Genomic DNA, 18,966 nt, shown 5'->3' on the forward strand with positions numbered 1-18,966 from the left:
CCATGTTTCACCCCAAAGTGAAACATGGCGATGGCAGCATCGTCATCTGGGGTCACTTCTCTTTAGATTAAACAGGGTTCTTTAGTCATAGTGAATGAAAATATGGAAAGTACCAAACACCACATCATTCAGATTTAACTCATTCCTGTAAGCCGCTCCTCTAAGTTGCTACATTTAGTCCGAGGCAGAAATGGCTAAAGTAACTTTTGATGTGCATGTGTTGATAAAGTATCAATATTGTGAAACAAATTTTACACATTTTGTATACTCCATTGTATAATCTAAATGGTATCCACATTTCTTGGTTAAAAACAGTAGGTATTTGTTCTGGCAACTGTGGCTCAGTAGGAAGAGTAGTTGTCTTGCAATTGAAAGGTTGTGGGTTTGATTCCAGCTTCCTCCTGCTGTATGTTGATGTGCCCCTGGGCAAGGCACTTAACCTCAAGTTGCGTATCGGTGTATGAATGTGTGAGCGTTAGTGACTGTGATTGGGTGAATGTGGCTCTAGTGTAAAGCGCTTTGAGCGGTCTGTATGACTGGAAAGGCGCTATATAAGTTCAGTCCATTTACCATTCTGTCATTCACGTATCCAACTTTATTTCTCTACTCTCGCCCGCTCTTCTTTGCTGAATTGTTTTAAATCAGTCTGTTTTCCAGCATGAATGACCTAGGTTCCAACATGGTTGGAAGGAGTGTGTCTTGCACCTGTAATTAGAACCATATTGGTTCTCACTGTGGTTCTCTGGAGTGCCCAAACCTTAGAAATTGCTATTTAACCCTTTCCAAACGGATACAAGTCAGTAACTTCGTTTCTCATGTTCTTGCATTTTATTAGATCGGCAAATGATGTGCTGCTTTTTTGAGATCTTTTAGTCTACTTCATCTTGTTAGAGAGGTTCTATTGAAATGATTTATTGATTCTAGAGGTCTGGCAGTAATTGGGCCCAGTGGTGTGGTTTATGAAACTGGGGCAAAAAAATATAGTTTAATCACAGTTAATTCATGATTTAACAAGGGAGGCAAATACCTTTTCATACGGGCCAGGTTGGTTTGGATAGATTTTTGTCATTAATGAATAAAATCATCATTTGAAAACTACTTTTTGTATTTATTCAAGTTATCTGTGTCTGAGATAAAAATTGTTTGATAATATGAAACATTTAAATTTGACAAAAAACATAAACAAATGAAACCTGTAAGGAGGCAAATGGATTTTTATGCCACTGTCTGCTAAAGCAGTGAATGTGAAAAAGAAAACCTTCAAACCAATAGTAGCAATAATAATAACAAGAGTAATAATACTAATAATACATTTCTTTTAATTCAAAAACATATTTAGGTCAGAATATAGTATTAATGCATCTTTAAAAATGTCTCACTTGTTTTTATTGCATCAAATATCCAGATTTTTTATTGAAGTGTTCAAAAACTCTTGTTGCAAATATGTGAAGAGATTTTGTAAAATTTGTATTAATATAGTAATATAATATATAATAATATATAATATATAATATTAATATAGTAATATAATATATAATATAATGTATAGAAAATCAGATGAAAAATAAACATTTTAAATCTGAAATAAACCTTGACAGAGACTTTTTTTTAATGGAGAAATAAGAACTTGCTAAATGACCCAGACATGGGATAAAGTCTGCATGAATTTATAATTATTTCAGTGGGAACATTAACTGTAGTGCAACATGGATGGTTGAGGGACTGCAGAGGGTCAGTATAATGTTTAGAAAAGTAGAGGAGAGAAACTTGAAGGTGCTGGTTGGATGCAAGGAGAGTGAAAAGACCCAAACATCAGCAAAAATGGTTTGCATTTACTCCCCCGGTTATGTAACAATGGCACAGAAAGTGAAACTCACTGAGATGTAACTCGCAGATTTACAGAACAGCTCGGCTCGGCCCAGAATGCACCGCTAACAAGCAGAACATAGAGAATGTCTTTCTGCTGGTCAGGTGTGTGTGGGTTCACTTCATTTGAACTCTTTAATGATAATAAATGATAATGATAATGGGTTTCTCTTCCTAGAAGCTACACCTGGCCTGACTCTGTGTCTACCTATGACACCGTTCTGGAGAGGGACATCGTCCAAGCTTCTGCTGGCAACAACTTCCTACTCACCTTCTACAGATGATCCACATGACCCTGTCTTTCAGTGTTTAACCCTTTCTCTCTCCTAGACATGGCTACTGACTGAGCTTCTACTGTAACTAACTCTATGTGCTCTCTTTCAGACTCTAACCTTGAAAACTGGATCAGAGTTGATCTGTTCTTTCTTTCTAGATGAAACGACTAAAGGAGCTACATCCATTAACATTTACTTTTCCTTCCCATAGAAAGTACTCCTGGATCAGTGCTTCTTTGTTCTCTTTGTGTCTCTGCTCTGTTCTCTCAAACCCCCAGTCGGTCGTGGCAGATGGCCGCTCACACTGAGCCTGGTTCTGGTTCTGCTGGAGGTTTCTTCCTGTTAAAAGGGAGTTTTTCCTCTCCACTGTCGCTACATGCATGCTCAGTATGAGGGATTGCTGCAAAGTCAACACCAGTGACTGTCCACTGTCTCTACATGCTCATCCAGGAGGAGTGAATGCTGCAAGTCACTGACTGGATGCAATCTGCTGGGTTTCCTTAGATAGAAAAACTTTTTATCCAATTTGAATAAATAACTGAATCTGACTGAACTGTTCAATGGTTACGATTAATTGGAATGTATGAAGCTGACTGTTGTGAAGAACCTTGAGACAACATGTGTTGTGAATTGGCGCTATAGAAATAAACCTGAATTGAATTGAACACACTGACCTGCACTAAACACTTCACCCACCAAACTGCACATATTTTTACTCATTGGTCTTTATTGTTAGATTTACCTTTGTATGTTACATTTAGATTTCTTTTTACTTAAGTATTGGGCTTCTTAACCGGGACATGATTCCAAATCTTCGCTGGTATGACAATAAAAAAAATCCTTGAATGTGCTTTAACCAGATCAAGGGACACAAACAGCTTTCTGGGAGTGTGCAGTGCCAGACAACGCTGGGTCCTGTTCTGCAGGTACTTTATGCAACTCTTTTATGAATGTAGCCACGATGGCTGTTGATGTGGTTACAGAGGTGGTTTTAACTTGTGTGATGCCCTGGTACCCCTGTTTTGTTATGAGCAGTCTTGACTTCTCTGCAGCCTTGGGTTAGGTCATTAAAGATCTAGTTGCACCTGAGAGGTGGGAATGACTGTCTATAAAGCTGGGTCAGGAAAAGTATCTGTGTCTCTCACTCTTTTTGTTTTGATCTCCCCGGCTTACTGGGAGGCTGTTTTTCGACATGGGTAATGTTTTGTTACAGACAACTTTTGCATTTTATTGCATTTACTGTTACTATTCAGGCAGGATAGCTTTTACCATTGACATACACATTCTTTTTTCCAGTGAAGTGTCTTTTGTTAAATGAATAAAAAAAATAGAGAAAAGCTAAGCTTTGTCTGTGGAGTCTCTTCTTTTGTTACCAACTGCGAGGCAGTTCTCTAAATATAGAAGACAATTCAGTCTCAGATGTTATTTCTTTTTGACCGTCGTTCATATAATATCTGTAACTATCAGGTAGATAAAGAAGCTCTACAGCAGATGAATGACTGAAGAAACAGAAAACTGTGCAAACAGCCCAGGAGATTATTTAAGACAAGGGCGAGGAAGAGAAATGTCACTTTGATATAAAGGGTATATTGTTCTTTATTTTGATGTGTTGGATGTGCCACAAAATCACAAATCCTTGTGGGGAAAAAACTCTCAGGTTGGATGAACATATTTATTTTCAGTTTCTCTGAAGGAAGATATTTTGACGTCTAAAGGTATAATCTGCAAACTACAACCACTTGAACTCTACCCCAGGCAACAAGTATAAAGAGAAAACGCTCACATGAAGTAACAAAAAAGCCTTGATCTACAATCTGTTGTCCACTCTTCCTTAAAGGACATGTTTATGGAGAGCACGATTGTTAGTTTTTCTGCCGATACCTGAGTTGCAGAGAGGAGGGGCTGAATACAAATAGATGCATATTTTCCAACTTTTGTTTGCAAAAAACTTTGAAAACCGTGTTTCATTTTCCTTCCACATCAGACTTTTCTGCAACGTTTTGTCGTTCTGACACATAAAAGGATATAGGACACATACATAATACTCTTTTCCACACATTATGTGTAAAAGTATAATGAAAATCTGACAGGGCAGGCAGTGCGTGAAGGAGGAAACTAGTGCATTGATGTTGAGGTGTAGGAAGGCACAGAAGAAACAGAAACCTCAGAGGTAAACAACGGTTGGGGAAAGCAGAAAACAGGGAGACTTACTGCTTTGCAGCAGAAAGAAGCAAGATCAAATGCAGAGGATGGAAAGAGAAGATAATGGAGGAGAGTTGTTGGAGAAGGAGGAGGGGTGGTAATGAATAATCCAACAGACAGTATATAAAGTAATTGGATATGGCTCATAAAACAATAAATATGTTGTGAAAGCAAACAAACTGCAAAGAATAAATTCTGATCACCGTGTTAGGTAAGGACAAAGAAACTGAAAGAACTGAGTCTGATAATTTCATTGACACCAAGATATGCACCAACACTGTTAAATCTGCAGCTGGTGGTGAAGCTGAGCCAAATCATGAACAAGGAGGGAAGGCCCTGAAAAGCTGAACAACTCAGAGAGGAAAAGCCCAGGGAAGCCCTGCTGCAGCTTCTGCAAACAGGAGAAGGATCCCCTCTTCTGCATGCTGCAGTCAGAATCTCCTCATTAACACAACAGTCATGCAGGCTGTTTCTCTCTGTAGCCTGCAGACCCGCACCAAGCTTGCAGAGCAGATCATGCACCACAAATAGCATGCATCAACAAAAGCCTACTGCTCTGGCCTGCAATGCTATTAATCACATCTTAATGTTGGTGTTAGAGCTAAATTCTGTGTTTTTAATATATAACTCTGTAAAACAAATTTGATGCACCAAATACAATATGGGAAAGCTGCCTTCCTGTGGTGTTTATTTGTTTAAAACCAGCTGAAATTATAAATGAATAAGGAAGATAATGAAGGACAATGGGAGGTTATGAGTTTTGTAAGTGGTTCATCGTGGAAGCAAGCCGACAGAAGGGAAGTCCATTCAGCTCCACTGGAAACAAGGCGTTTACTTTTAGGCCCCATCCCCCAATTCCGGGGGAGAAATTTTCCTTTTCTTTTTCTCTACGTTCATTTTTCTACATTTCCTTAGCTAAACCACTTTTATGTACACCAAACAGTTAGAACTACAAGCAGTTGAATCAGAAAGTAAACAGACTGCCATCACCCCCAATCTCAGTCTCAGCTGCTCTCCCCTGCAGCTTCTACATGCACAAACAGCAAATCTGCAGAAAGCACAGAGCTCACAGATTCTGAAAATATAAGTTTTGTCAAAATCCACCCAAGAATTACTAAACCAGCAGCAAAAGAAGACCAGAAATATCACTCATAATCTAAAAGCTTTCTTACCTTTGTAATTTTCTCCCCCAAGTCTATAATCCTTTGTTTCATTTACTACATCTCCCAGAGTGTTTTGTCAGCGAGTTTCTGCTTCCAGGTCCGGATACAAGGAGCTGATTCGACAAATGTAATCAGCTCTTCGTCTTTCTGCAGCTGGTGATTGGTGGGACCGAGGTCAACGTGTTTAGTATAATCTGACTCCATTGGCTCTACAGATTAATAGGAGGGGTCATTTTGGACCAATTTGGACCAACCAAACTCAAGTTATTGTTCTGTGTAAAGCTGCCTGTCAGTGAATATGTTGCAGTTGGAGAGAAAGAGAGCAGTTTCTCATAGATTTACTAAAAATGGAAAATAAATGTGGGTAATTTAAAAAAAAATTTTTTAAACATAAAAAAGTTTAAGATTTGCAAGAAAAAGTGGCGCCAACATGTGCCATACTGTGCCAATGGCTAATTACGTCTTTACTAAAAGCTCTGTAACTTTGCTTTAGTTTACCTTAGCTGCATGAATCTTTGCACAGCTAACGCCTACAAGTGGATTTAGTTTTCAAGTTTGTAGCCTTATTCATGATATTTCTAAAAGGTTTATACATTGTACAATGCAGAAAAACATCTGGCAATGGAAAAAATCTTTTTCATTTTTTTCTGTGCTCCATCCTCATTATCTACACTTCTGTTGGAATCTCCTAAGTGTTTCATTTACTTTGATACCAAGATTATTTAAATAGAGTTTGTAATTGCTGAAAAAAAGTCAATTAGATTTGGGTATGTTATTTAAAGCACAAACTTCATAAAAACCAATTGGGGCTTAAGAGGTTCTGATCTCTGAATGAGACATAAAGAAGAAAGATTTTTGAAGTTATAAATACTAAATAAAAAAGCAGTGGGAGGATTTGACTTTAATATCAACCAAGCGCACATTTGTTCTTCATTTTGAAACCCAAACTAGACACCCTCTCTGCTCCCTGATTCTTTTATCCAAGAGGCGTATCAAAAAACTCGGTCTAGAAGCAGCTCCAACATCCAAAAACATTTGAATTTATCATCCAGGAAGTTGCACGTTTTTAACAGACTTAGAATAATCTGTTTCTATTTGAGAGAGATGTAGTCCGAGTACAAACCAGTTTGTTTTTGATCCTAGGGCACCCCAAGTCCCCCAGTGCTCCTGGGCTCCATGCACCGACTCCCTCTGAGAGCAGAGCGCTCGTTAAACTGTGAGCCGCTCCGGATAAAAGGGCCTTAAAGCGAGCAGCTTACAAAACACAAAGAACCCAGGAGTGCTCTTAAAGATTTCATTCAAGCTACTTAAAGTTCGTTAGAAATGCGGGACAAGGGTGTGTTCACGTCTTTAATGGCAATACCTTCAACAGATAACCGCTGATGCTTCTGTATGATTGAGTACAGATCAACACATAATTACAGGCTTTAAAGCAGCAGCAACACTCCCAAGGAGGCATGTTCAGTCACACAGAGCAGCTCCACATGTCCCAGAATCAGCAGCCAAGGATGCTCGCAGGGAGCCAAGTGCGCGCAACAAAACTCGCACGTACGGAGAAAAAATGCGCATAAAGGAGAAGCCTCTTACCGTCTGTTCTAGAGCCAGTTTGCAGCCGAAGCAGCGAGAATGTTGGCGTGAAGGAGAGGAAGAGCAGAAAGTGTCCTCCGTTGCTCGACTCGCTGCCATCAGCAAACAAACACATTCACTCAGAGAGGCGTAGGCGGGCGGGGTGAGGAGGAGCGCGGATGGATGCCGAATCAGGACGTGAGTATGGGCGAAAGAGGAGAGGGGAGGATTAGAGAAGATCGAGGTCAGGAGTGGGAGAAGGAGACATGAAATTAATAGAGAGGTGGGAATAAATAAAATGGAATTATGGTGAAAAGAAGAGAGCAAAGAAGGGTTAGGGTTAGAGATAGGATAGATTAGGAAAGATGATGGGATGAATGAGGAGTGAGATGATGAAGGAAAAATAAAGACAGAAGAAAAGCTGATTTTTATTTAGTAACATGATGCTCTGCAGCTCAGACACTCAATTCACAATTCACTGTTGGAATTATGATTATTGATTAATTAATATTTATCAAGAATTATAATTAACGATCATAATTTGAGGAAATTAATTTCTTAACCAAAATCCTCATTTATGAATTGAGACCAGAGATATTTCTGGTGTTGTAATTGTAGCTCAACGCCTTTGATAATTACAACTGTTAAATACTCAGTAATAATTCATAACTATTACCAGAGATGTCACTGTTTAATAGACCGTTTCTGCCGAAACGTGGGGAACTTTTAACCTTATCTTGACTGACGAATTACTCTTGCACAAAATAAACCCAGAAACGCCTTCTCTTTATCTATGTGAATATTTATTAAATCACAGCCTGATACAATCCGCTCTTCCGATTTAATAATCTTCACCTACTCAAACATGCAAAGTTCTACACAAAAAGGCAAAAATATCTAACTAAACAAAATAAAGCAAAACAGCAGGGATTGTGTATGAGATCAAACCAGCAGTTATGGCAAAATAAAAGGGGAATATGGTGTTGAACGAAGCTTTGAGTGCGTCCCTCCCAAAGTGTAGCTCAGCGGGACACGGGCAGTCATAAACCTTCCCCCAGCAAGGTTGTACAACTCAGCCCACACAAAGGATCATAAACCCTTTTGGCGGCCAACCAGTAAAACATGAAGTTTAAGACAAAGAAAATGGTTGATTTTCTTATAGCGGTCCAGTTTCACAGTGCACCTGCGCTCAGGTGTTTACACGGTAAGGACACACTTGCGAGACACGGCGGCCTCTGAAAGTACCAGCAAGTTTTAAAACAATGGCAGGCACATACAATTCAGAACACATAAGGCTCTAAATGGCGACTCTAATCGCACTAAAATTTCCTCTACCCTGCCCAGACTATTTCTAAGAGAGAAATAAAATTAAAGGATGGGTTTTACTTTGTTGAAGTCTTCCTTCTGAGCAGAGGGAGAGAGAAGGAAGGGGAAAGTTGGAAGTTAACGTGCGTCCACAGTTAACTTCAGGAAGAGCGGTCAATCTTCGTCCTTTGGCCTCCTTGGCGAAAAGGAAAAATATGATCTGACCGTCAGCAGTTGACTAGAACCAAGCAAGGAGGGAAAGTTGCGTCTCCCTGAAACTCCGTGGTTTTGGTTACATGTTAAACTCACGTCTTCGATTGGCAAAGTGACATTTCTTGCCTTCTCAATACAGAAACCTCTTTCATGAATTTTTTGTTTGCCAACGAAGGAGAATAAATGAAATCCACTTGGGACTCTTCTCCAGAACTGATGCGCTTCAGTTGCTGGTCCGGTCTCTGAAAAGCGCTTCTTTCAAACGTTTGCCTTCCTATATTGCCTCCTGTGGCGTCAGACCTGGGACGGCCCCGTCATATCAGCCGCAGTGGCTGCTGGGTTTTGTAGGACAGACTATCCTGCGGTACAAACTGGCTGATGATGTTGGAAAGGCATAGTGGCGTCCAGCAATGTGCAAATGGTCCAATATTCAGCAAACAAGTGGTCCAACATTACCAATTCACAACACTTCGTCATATTGGGGAACTTTACAAAGTCATTTCAATTTAATCGTACAGATTCCAAGTCAAGTAGCTACATACAGGGGTTGGACAATGAAACTGAAACACCTGGTTTTAGACCACAATAAATTATTAGTATGGTGTAGGGCCTCCTTTTGCGGCCAATACAGCATCAATTCGTCTTGGGAATGACATATACAAGTCCTGCACAGTGGTCAGAGGGATTTTAAGCCATTCTTCTTGCAGGATAGTGGCCAGGTCACTACGTGATACTGGTGCAGGAAAACGTTTCCTGACTCGCTCCTCCAAAACACCCCAAAGTGACTCAATAATATTTAGATCTGGTGACTGTGCAGGCCATGGGAGATGTTCAACTTCACTTTCATGTTCATCAAACCAATCTTTCACCAGTCTTGCTGTGTGTATTGGTGCATTGTCATCCTGATACACGGCACCGCCTTCAGGATACAATGTTTGAACCATTGGATGCACATGGTCCTCAAGAATGGTTCGGTAGTCCTTGGCAGTGACGTGCCCATCTAGCACAAGTATTGGGCCAAGGGAATGCCATGATATGGCAGCCCAAACCATCACTGATCCACCCCCATGCTTCACTCTGGGCATGCAACAGTCTGGGTGGTACGCTTCTTTGGGGCTTCTCCACACCGTAACTCTCCTGGATGTGGGGAAAACAGTAAAGGTGGACTCATCAGAGAACAATACATGTTTCACATTGTCCACAGCCCAAGATTTGCGCTACTTGCACCATTGAAACCGACGTTTGGCATTGGCATGAGTGACCAAAGGTTTGGCTATAGCAGCCCGGCCGTGTATATTGACCCTGTGGAGCTCCTGACGGACAGTTCTGGTGGAAACAGGAGAGTTGAGGTGCACATTTAATTCTGCCGTGATTTGGGCAGCCGTGGTTTTATGTTTTTTGGATACAATCCGGGTTAGCACCCGAACATCCCTTTCAGACAGCTTCCTCTTGCGTCCACAGTTAATCCTGTTGGATGTGGTTCGTCCTTCTTGGTGGTATGCTGACATTACCCTGAATACCGTAGCTCTTGGTACATCACAAAGACTTGCTGTCTTGGTCACAGATGCGCCAGCAAGACGTGCACCAACAATTTGTCCTCTTTTGAACTCTGGTATGTCACCCATAATGTTGTGTACATTTTAATATTTTGAGCAAAACTGTGCTCTTACCCTGTTAATTGAACCTTCACACTCTGCTCTTACTGGTGCAATGTGCAATCAATGAAGACTGGCTACCAGGCTGGTCCAATTTAGCCATGAAACCTCCCACACTAAAATGACAGGTGTTTCAAATTCATTGTCCAACCCCTGTACATTCCAGTCGATCCTAGTTATCAAACACTGTAGTCAAATTCATTTAATTGTTCAAATTGGTTAAAAGGTTTTTCATCTAAGGCACCTAGTAGACAGTTGCTTGCATTGTGGTGTTGACTTTGCAGCAATCCCTAATGCTGAGCATGCATGTAGTACCAGTGGAAAGGAAAGCTCCCCTTTAACAGGAAGAAACCTCCAGCAGAACCAGAATCTGGCTTAAAGCCACCTGCTTTGAGAGAAGAGAGGAGACATACAAAAAGAACACAGAAGCACTGATCCAGGAGTAGTTTCTATGGGAAAGAAAAGTAAAATATTAAAGGCAGTAGTAGCTCCTTTAGAGGATTCATCTAGGACAGAAAGACAGCTAAGCAGATGAACTCTAAGCCAGTTTTCAAGGTTAGAGTCTGAAAGAGAGCACATAGAGTTAGTCACAGTAGAAGCTCAGCCAGTAGCCATGTCTAGGAGAGAGAAAGGGTTAAACACTGAAAGACAGGGCCATGTGGATCATATGTAAGAGTAGGACATGAAGTTGGTGGCAGCAGTAAATGGTCTGCACTTGTATAGCGCTTCATTAAGTCCGAGGACCCCAAAGCGCTTTACACTACAGACAGTCATCCATCCATTGACACTCTGACAGTCGTAACCTACACTGTAGCCATAGCTGCCCTGGGGCACACTGATAGAGGAGGCTACCATACAATCTGCGCCACCGAACCTTCTAAAAATCATCAGATGGCAAGGCAAATTGAGTGTCTTGCCCTAGGAGAAAATGACACAGACAAACGGAGTGGAGGTTTGAACCGGCAACCCACCAGTTAGAGGATGAACCCCTACAACTGTCGCCACCGTCGCTCCAGTGACACAGCCAATGACCCCCTCCAGGAAAGTCTCACAGCTAAACACAGAGCCAGGTCAGATGTAGCTTCTAGGCACAGAAAAACAGACAGAAAGAACAAGAAGTTAAAAGCTGAAATAACAGCAAATAATGCAAAATTGGAGAGTAGTATGAGAATGTAGCAGAGAGGGTGAAAGTGGTCATTATGTCCTCCAGCAGCCTAAGCCTATAGCAGCATAACTACAGAGATAGCTCAGGATAACCTAAGCCACTCTAACTATAAGCTTTATCAAAAAGGAAAGTTTTAAGCCTAGCCTTAAAAGTAGACAGGGTGTCTGCCTCACGGACTAAAACTGGGAGCTGGTTCCACAGGAGAGGAGCCTGATAACTAAAGGATCTGTCATAATTTCAATTAGGTGGTGGACCAGAGGTGCAGGACGAGCAGAGACAGTTAGTGAGATGATCACACTTTAATGAACTGAGCCAACTTACAAATTCCGGTGCTGGCTTAACAGGTGATCCAGGTAACAAAGTTCATGAACAACAGTCCTGGTTGTTGGATGGGTGCGAAAACTTATCACTCATGAAAAAACGTTGTGCTATAGTGCAGTTGCACTCCGCTCTGGTATGCAGTCCTCCCTGTGTGTGTGGGATCATCGTTATCTATTCACACACACACCCACACACACACACCCTCTCTGAACTGTCTGTTGAACTGTGCATATAAATAAAGAGATAGGGTGTCAAAACTTTGTAGTTTCACTGCAAAGTGAGCTACCCTTGCTGCAAGTAACTCTGACTGTATCGTTCTTACCTCTTAGTTGACTTAATAATACCTAACATTTATTGGTCCTTCGTAGCCGGATTAATTCAATAACCTTATTTCTCTTTGCTTTAACAGTGACTCTGGGATCCGTGGGGGAAGCCTGACGTCGAGCGAAGCACCGCTGCACAGCCTCCATTAGCCGGAGTGGCTGAAAGTCCAGGTGTGTGAATTCACACCTGGACAGTGGGTTACCGCCTTCCTCGGCGCCGGGTGACTCTCACAGGATCCAAGAAGTCAACTCCGAGGTGAGACAGTTTTAAAATACAGTACATAAGATAAGAAAAAGTCGTTGGTAGTGTGTCGCCGTTAAGGACACTGCATTGGGAAGGTTTTATTCCACCGTGAAGGGAATAGCGATCAATTAGGTAGGGCCCCGCCGGGAAGGGGATCAAATAAAACGACTAAGAGTTATTCCCCTGCGAGGGAATAGAATAAGCGCTATAAAAGTAAAAAGAACGGAATAAATTGAGCTCATAAAATAACACCAAGTTAACTTAGAAAAATTACAAGGTACCTGAAACTAACTGTGTGACTGTGTTGTGTGTATATGGAGGACTAAGCATTTTAATAGAATCATAGCAGGATTCTGCTAGTCCTGTGTTTTCTTTTGCCCAGATTAAAACTACGTACTGGTGACTTTGGAGATTCAGGTCGGATTTCATTCCAGAAAATTAACACCACTGCGAATTAGTCGCAGTAGAAGGGCGTGTTAATGTCCTCTCCTTAAAGTCTCATGCCAGTGAACTTTTATCTGGGACATTCATAGTTTGAAGAAAATAACAAAGAACAATGGGGAAGGGACAGAGCAAAAGCTCTGATTTAAAAGGAGATGTAAAGTTTATGGAAAATTATGTGAAGGGGGCCGAAAAAATATGTACACGATGGCATAAAAAATACGGATTTTCAGGTAACTTAATTATCACTGAAATCCTAAAACTACACGGGGATCTTAAACTGGAGATTATGCATTCAAAAGAATCAAGAGACAATAAAAAACCTTGCCAGATTATAATTTCTAAAGGGACCTTTCAGTCCCTGAGTGCAGACAGTTAATAAACAGATTAAAACAAAAAGATGAATTAAAAAAACAACAATAAGAGCAGCTTTTAACTGACATAGCCATAATACTGAGGCCTTAAGAAAAGCACAGGAAAAAACTTTCAGCTTAACTGAAAACAAATAAAGGGGGGCGGACCGCCGCCCATCCTAGTTTAGAATACCAAGGTAGCCCCAAATTATAATGGTGTTATACTACCAACAATATCATGATAAAATGCAAAAGATTCATTTTACAGGGAAATAATTCCATATTTGGCTCAGATTGTGTGCATTCTTGATTTTTCCTCTTTGAGAGAAGTTAAATTTCAGCTCTGTGAGGCGACCTTGACAAAGAGATACAGCTGCCTGAAAACAGAGATAAAACTTCTGCACAAACAGCAGAAGCCTGTCTCTGCTGAAAGGTCTGAAAAAAATTGTAACTCTACCCTGCATGTGTCAAACTCAAGGTCCGCGGGCCACAACCGGACCCCAGAAGTTTAGTGATTCTCTAGAAGTAGAGCCTTTTAATATGGTGATTGTGTGCTTGAATGTTATTTTGTCAATCAATAAGCAGTTTTGTCTACATTCTGCCACAATCTGCCTTTTGAAAATGTTTTGAATCTTGCTCTTTATGTATAAAAAAAAAAAGAGAAAAGAAAAATTGGCTAAAGTCTGCAGACACAAAATGAACCTGGATTGAAGCTCTAACTAAGTTTATTTAATCTGAGATCTTCTCCAAAGGCAACAGTATATGTCAGTCTACATGAGATACTAACAACTTCACCTACTGGTATAATATAAAGATCTGATTGAATATGTGAAACAAACAATGATGAAAGTTTTTCAACAGGTGATGCTCATCCAGGAGGAAGACAGTGTTCCTAGGAAATGCAGCTCATTCATTAACAATCATTTTTTCTCCTATAGGTGGAAGTTTTGCTGACTAATCATAGGCTGGATCTATGAAACATTATGAGCACAGACCAAATGACCAAGGTTCAGACTGACTTATGAACCTCACTGACCTGACAATGATAACATGACACCCAACAGATAACACCTTTAAGGAGGACCCACTAAGACCACCTTATTGATTCTTGGTGAATAAAAAAAAAAAAAGAATTGAAGCGTTCAAAACAGACCTAGTGGAAACAAAAGGGGTTATGAGGAAACAATGTGCATTTTAAGAATAATAGAAGTCAAATTATGTTCAAATCTTTGCAAATAAAATGACTCTGACAGAGAAATAAGTAAGTAGTGTGTGAATGTGTGTGAATGGGAATGACTGATTTCATTGTAATGCATCTTTGAGGGACCTTAAAAGCGTTAATAAAGGTCTGATGTTCTGATGATCTTTGACAAATTTATATCTTAATAAGGTTTCCAGAATCTTTTCTGAAAAATCATATAAAGATATCAAAGGTTCTACTTGTATTGAAAATACTGATAACCATAAGAAAGTTCATAGATCTGTCTTCAATTTTTCATAATTCTTTTACAAACAGGTTATTTAAACTTTCATGTGGCCAAATGTCTGTATTTGACTTTCTGTTTTTATGAAATAAATGTCTGTTTCATGTTATGTAAAAATTAGAGTCCTCAACATTACCATAATAATATTAGGTCAGTTCTCTATGGTAAAACAAAAAGATTTTAACAGATGTTTAGACTTTTTCCAGTCAGGTTCAAAATGATTGAATTAGACTCAAACTTAACATAAGATGAAATGAACCTTAACAGAATTACTGGACTGGACTGAAATAGAGAAAACTTGAGTTAATTGAAACAAACTTTAGTTACTTGAACTAAATACAAAGCTGACTGAAACTGTATGTTGTATCTATAAAACTGGGTAAAACAAACTAAGATTATAAGATATAATATGCCCTTCATTTTTTGTGTTCATCAGTGAGTTTTTATTTTTTATTTTTAATAAGAACTAAACCAAGCATTATTTAAAATAATAGCAACTACCAAAAATAGTGATCTCCTTTTTAAATGTAATAAGGACTTACTTTATTAAAAAAAAGATAAAATAAAGTCCCGAATAAAATAAAATATGATAAAAAAGAATAATAAGAATTTGGAAAAACAGAGGCTTTAAACCTCTGCAGGAACAGCACTGACACTGTCAAAGGTAGATCCTAATACAGGAATCTGGAAGCTCATTCTGGCGTGGATAGTCAAAGTCCATCCAAGGACACATTTAAATGAGGCAGAGGGACAAATACAGGGCTTAGCTGAGAGCAAAAAGAGCAACATGCATCCTGCCCTAGCTGCTGTCCCACCTGAACTGTGGTCCCAATCATCAACTGATGTAGGACTTATAAAGGGGTTCCCACCATACAAGGTTAAAACTAATATCTGAAAAAAGGCCATTAGTCCGCCAATACCCCTTAAAGCCAGAAGCTGAAGAAGGTATTAAGCCAGTAATACAAGATATGTTGAAGTCAGGAATATTAAGAGAAGCCCCTGAAGCTACATGTAGAGCATGCAGCTCCTGATGTTTCAAATCCACACACATTGCTGCATTCACTGACCCCAGATAAAAAGTATTTCTCAGTAATAGATCTTAGCAATGCTTTCTTCACAGTACCACTGCATGAAGAGTCACAGCATTTGTTTGGTTTTCAGTTTAAAGGGAAAAAATACACCTATACTAGGCTTCCACAAGGTTTTAGTGAAAGCCCACATGTATATATACAGGCATTAAGGTACTCAATGAGCACCTGCATAATACCAGAACACAGTCAAGTTCTGCTATATGTAGATGACATTTTAGTAGCATCAGACACAGAAAAACAATGTGAAGAGGCCACAATTACTGTGTTAAAGCACCTACACCAAACAGGCCACAAGGCCTCAAGAGACAAGCTGCAGTTTTGTAAAAAGGAAGTGGTTTATTTAGGGCACACACTGTCACAGAACGGCCTCTCCCTGCTGAATAGCAGAAAAACAACCATACAGGAAGCCCCAAAACCAAAAACAAAGCAGCAAATGATGTCCTTTTTAGGACTTTGTAATTTCTGTAGGGAGTGGCTGCCCGACTATGCAGCCATAGTGCAACCATTACAATCTATGATTTGTGGGGCAAACATGATATTAAGGGACAAAATTATTTGGACAGAAGAGGGGGAACAAGCATTTATTAACTTAAAGAACTTACTGCAAACCACAGTTACATTAGCCTTACCAGACTCTCTGTCTCTGGTCAAACTATGGATGAGAATAACTCCAAATCAAACTGGCCTCACTCCATTTGAAATAGTACATGGCACACCGTTTCTTCTGCCCTCTGACATGAATGACATAGAGAAAGCACAACAGGAAACTTCATTAGCTGAGTGGATGAATAAAATGTTGCAGACAAAAGAAGAACAAATGTCCAGTGGTCTGCCGATAACCTCTGCTCCTATCCCACAGAACGACCTGAGGCCTGGAGACCTGGTCCTGATTAAGACATTCCACAGGAAAGATTGGAGCACTCCCCGTTGGGAAAGGTCTGTTCCAGGTGCTCCTGACAACGTCCACAGCTCTGAAAATAGCAGAGAGGCCTTCCTGGATCCATAAAAGCCACTGTAAGCCAGTTTTGCCATTGCAGGAGCCAGATCAACTGACGGGGTAGCAGAGGAAGTCCGGGTTCAAAGGGACTGGAGGACCCATATACGTGCAACCCTCATAATTGTACCTGTCCCAATTTCTGGAGAGCTTTCAATATTACAGAAGGAGAAAAAGTGTCCCCTTTCAATGCATATTTAAAGGACAAAGCAGCATGCCCAGTGTTACAACAAAAACAAAGGGAACAACTCTACTTACTTGGGTACAAGTACAAATTGTAAAACAACATCTCAGATTACAACCTTCATGCAAAACGGCACATACTGGATAGAAGGGGTGGCATGGTTATGTGATAATAACGCTTATGTACTTCCACCCAGTTGGTATGGTGTATGTGCCCCAGTTTTCACATCAGATCACACTGTGGTACTTAGTAAGCAGACTATAGTTATACCACATAGGGGATCAAAAAGGGAAATAGATGTTAAACCACATGACCCCATTTGGGGAACAAATGTCCCAGATGAATTTAAACTTTGGTCTAAAGATGATAAAACATTATTATCTCTCTTACCCTGGTTAGGTGTGGGCAAATTAATGCTGCGCGTGGACACTTTAAGTTATCGATTTGGATTGTTTCTAAATAACTCCATAATAGTAGAAGAGGGTCAAAACACAGAAATGAGCGCTATGCGAGCCATGATAATTCAGAACCGCATGGCTTTGGATATTCTAACAGCATCAACGGGGGGCGTTTGTGTTCTATTGAATAACACCTGTTGCACATATATCCCAGATAATATACACTCTGCAAACATAACGGGAGCATTAAACAACCTACAGAATCTGCAAAATGTCATGGCACATGACCACCCAGATCCTAACTCTTCTTGGTTAGATTGGATGCTCACAGGGGGATGGATAAATCTGTTTTAAGGTTCTCCTAGTTGCAGTAATAGCATGCATGGGCCTTCTGTGTCTCCCGTCAATATGTATTATCCCATGTTGCAAATGCATGGTACAAAGAATAGTAACTCAGTCAGTCACGGTGGCATATGCAACACTGAACCAGGTAGAAATGCACGGAAATGAAGGGGACGATTATGATGACATGTTGTAAATAAATCACATCGAAAGCCTGAGTGAACTCATACATTGTATTTCATAAAATGACCTTACAGCAGAAAATCGAAAGAAGTCGTTGTTTAAGTGAAATGAGAAAAATACAATGATGACATAAACAGGGCAGATTTTTAAATTCCTTTATTATGTTTCACTGTTTTCATTAAGTATTATTGTTTTATTTTTATGTTTTCAAGTATTAATCAACATTTAACTTTTAATGGTCGCCGAGGGCGGCGGGGCCGTATGAGTATTTCCCACAAAATATAATCTGTTTACCGTCCGTGGGTTTTCGCTCATACAGAGTATTTTTCTTATTTTGTTTTTATATGAAATGTTTTTACTCGTGATAAAAAGGAGGGACTGTTGGATGGGTGCGAAAACTTATCACTCATGTAAAAACTTTGTGCTATAGTGCAGCTGCACTCTGCTTTGTATCATGCTCCGGTATGCAGCTCTCCCTGTGTGTGGGATCTCCATTATCTATTTCACACACACCAGAGGCTGAATCGCATCCCGTGGGAACCAGCCTCTTTTTCAACCTCACACACACACACACACACACACACACACACACACACACACACACACACACACACACACACACACCTTGTCTGAACTGTCTGTTGAACTGTGCATATGTAGCCCACCTATACCCATCTAAAGTAGGTAGGGGCCCCTGGGTTCGTTAAACCAATTAACTTGACTTACAACTCGTAACTCTAATAAACATATCCTACAACTTCTTTATACACTCTTGTGTTTTAGACCTATGTTGAGTCTCACTCACCTTAGAGTAACAGGACACTAGCACTTTAGGTTCTTTCTACTAATAATATGGCTCTGAGAAAGAATAAAACTCTGAATATACTGTAAAGCAATATACATGCAATGAAATATCCAAACTCTATTCCTTATTCAAATACTATTTTACCAGAAATAATCAAACACACACGGGAATAAAGTTTAAACTTCTGAAACATATATTAAACACCATAATAAATTCACAGAATTATAACAATATTTCAGTCTTTCCAAAACCTATGTAAACTAAAGTGGGCCCACACTTCAAGGTCTACCTAAGCTGGCAAATAATTAACTAAAATATAGTCCAAGAAAATAAACCCCACGTTGCAGGCCTGATGTGATGGTGAAGCGTGAAATGTGATACCTTGCTCCAAAA

The 18,966-nt window shown here is 40.0% G+C and overlaps 1 protein-coding gene and 1 long non-coding RNA gene across 4 annotated transcripts in view; one reads left to right on the top strand and one right to left on the bottom strand.

The window, feature by feature from the left end:
• Nucleotides 1-7,228, bottom strand: part of LOC124883813 (sodium/calcium exchanger 2-like) — a 238,931-nt gene extending 231,703 nt beyond the window's left edge. Inside the window, exon 1 of one of the 3 annotated variants that reach the window (XM_047391167.1) lies at nt 7,094-7,228. The gene's annotated coding sequence lies outside the window, so the exon portion shown is untranslated. Of the gene's footprint in view, nt 1-5,515; nt 5,624-7,093 lie in introns of those variants that run through there. The other 2 variants (XM_047391164.1, XM_047391170.1) reach the window with 2 other exon arrangements.
• Nucleotides 7,151-16,838, top strand: LOC124883816. Its single transcript, XR_007042323.1, has 3 exons — nt 7,151-7,270; nt 12,141-12,310; nt 16,527-16,838. It is a non-coding gene; the product is annotated as an uncharacterized LOC124883816 (long non-coding RNA).
• Nucleotides 16,839-18,966: the final 2,128 nt, after the last annotated feature.

Source organism: Girardinichthys multiradiatus, chromosome 18, assembly GCF_021462225.1.
Source record: "Girardinichthys multiradiatus isolate DD_20200921_A chromosome 18, DD_fGirMul_XY1, whole genome shotgun sequence".
Lineage (NCBI taxonomy): Eukaryota > Metazoa > Chordata > Actinopteri > Cyprinodontiformes > Goodeidae > Girardinichthys > Girardinichthys multiradiatus.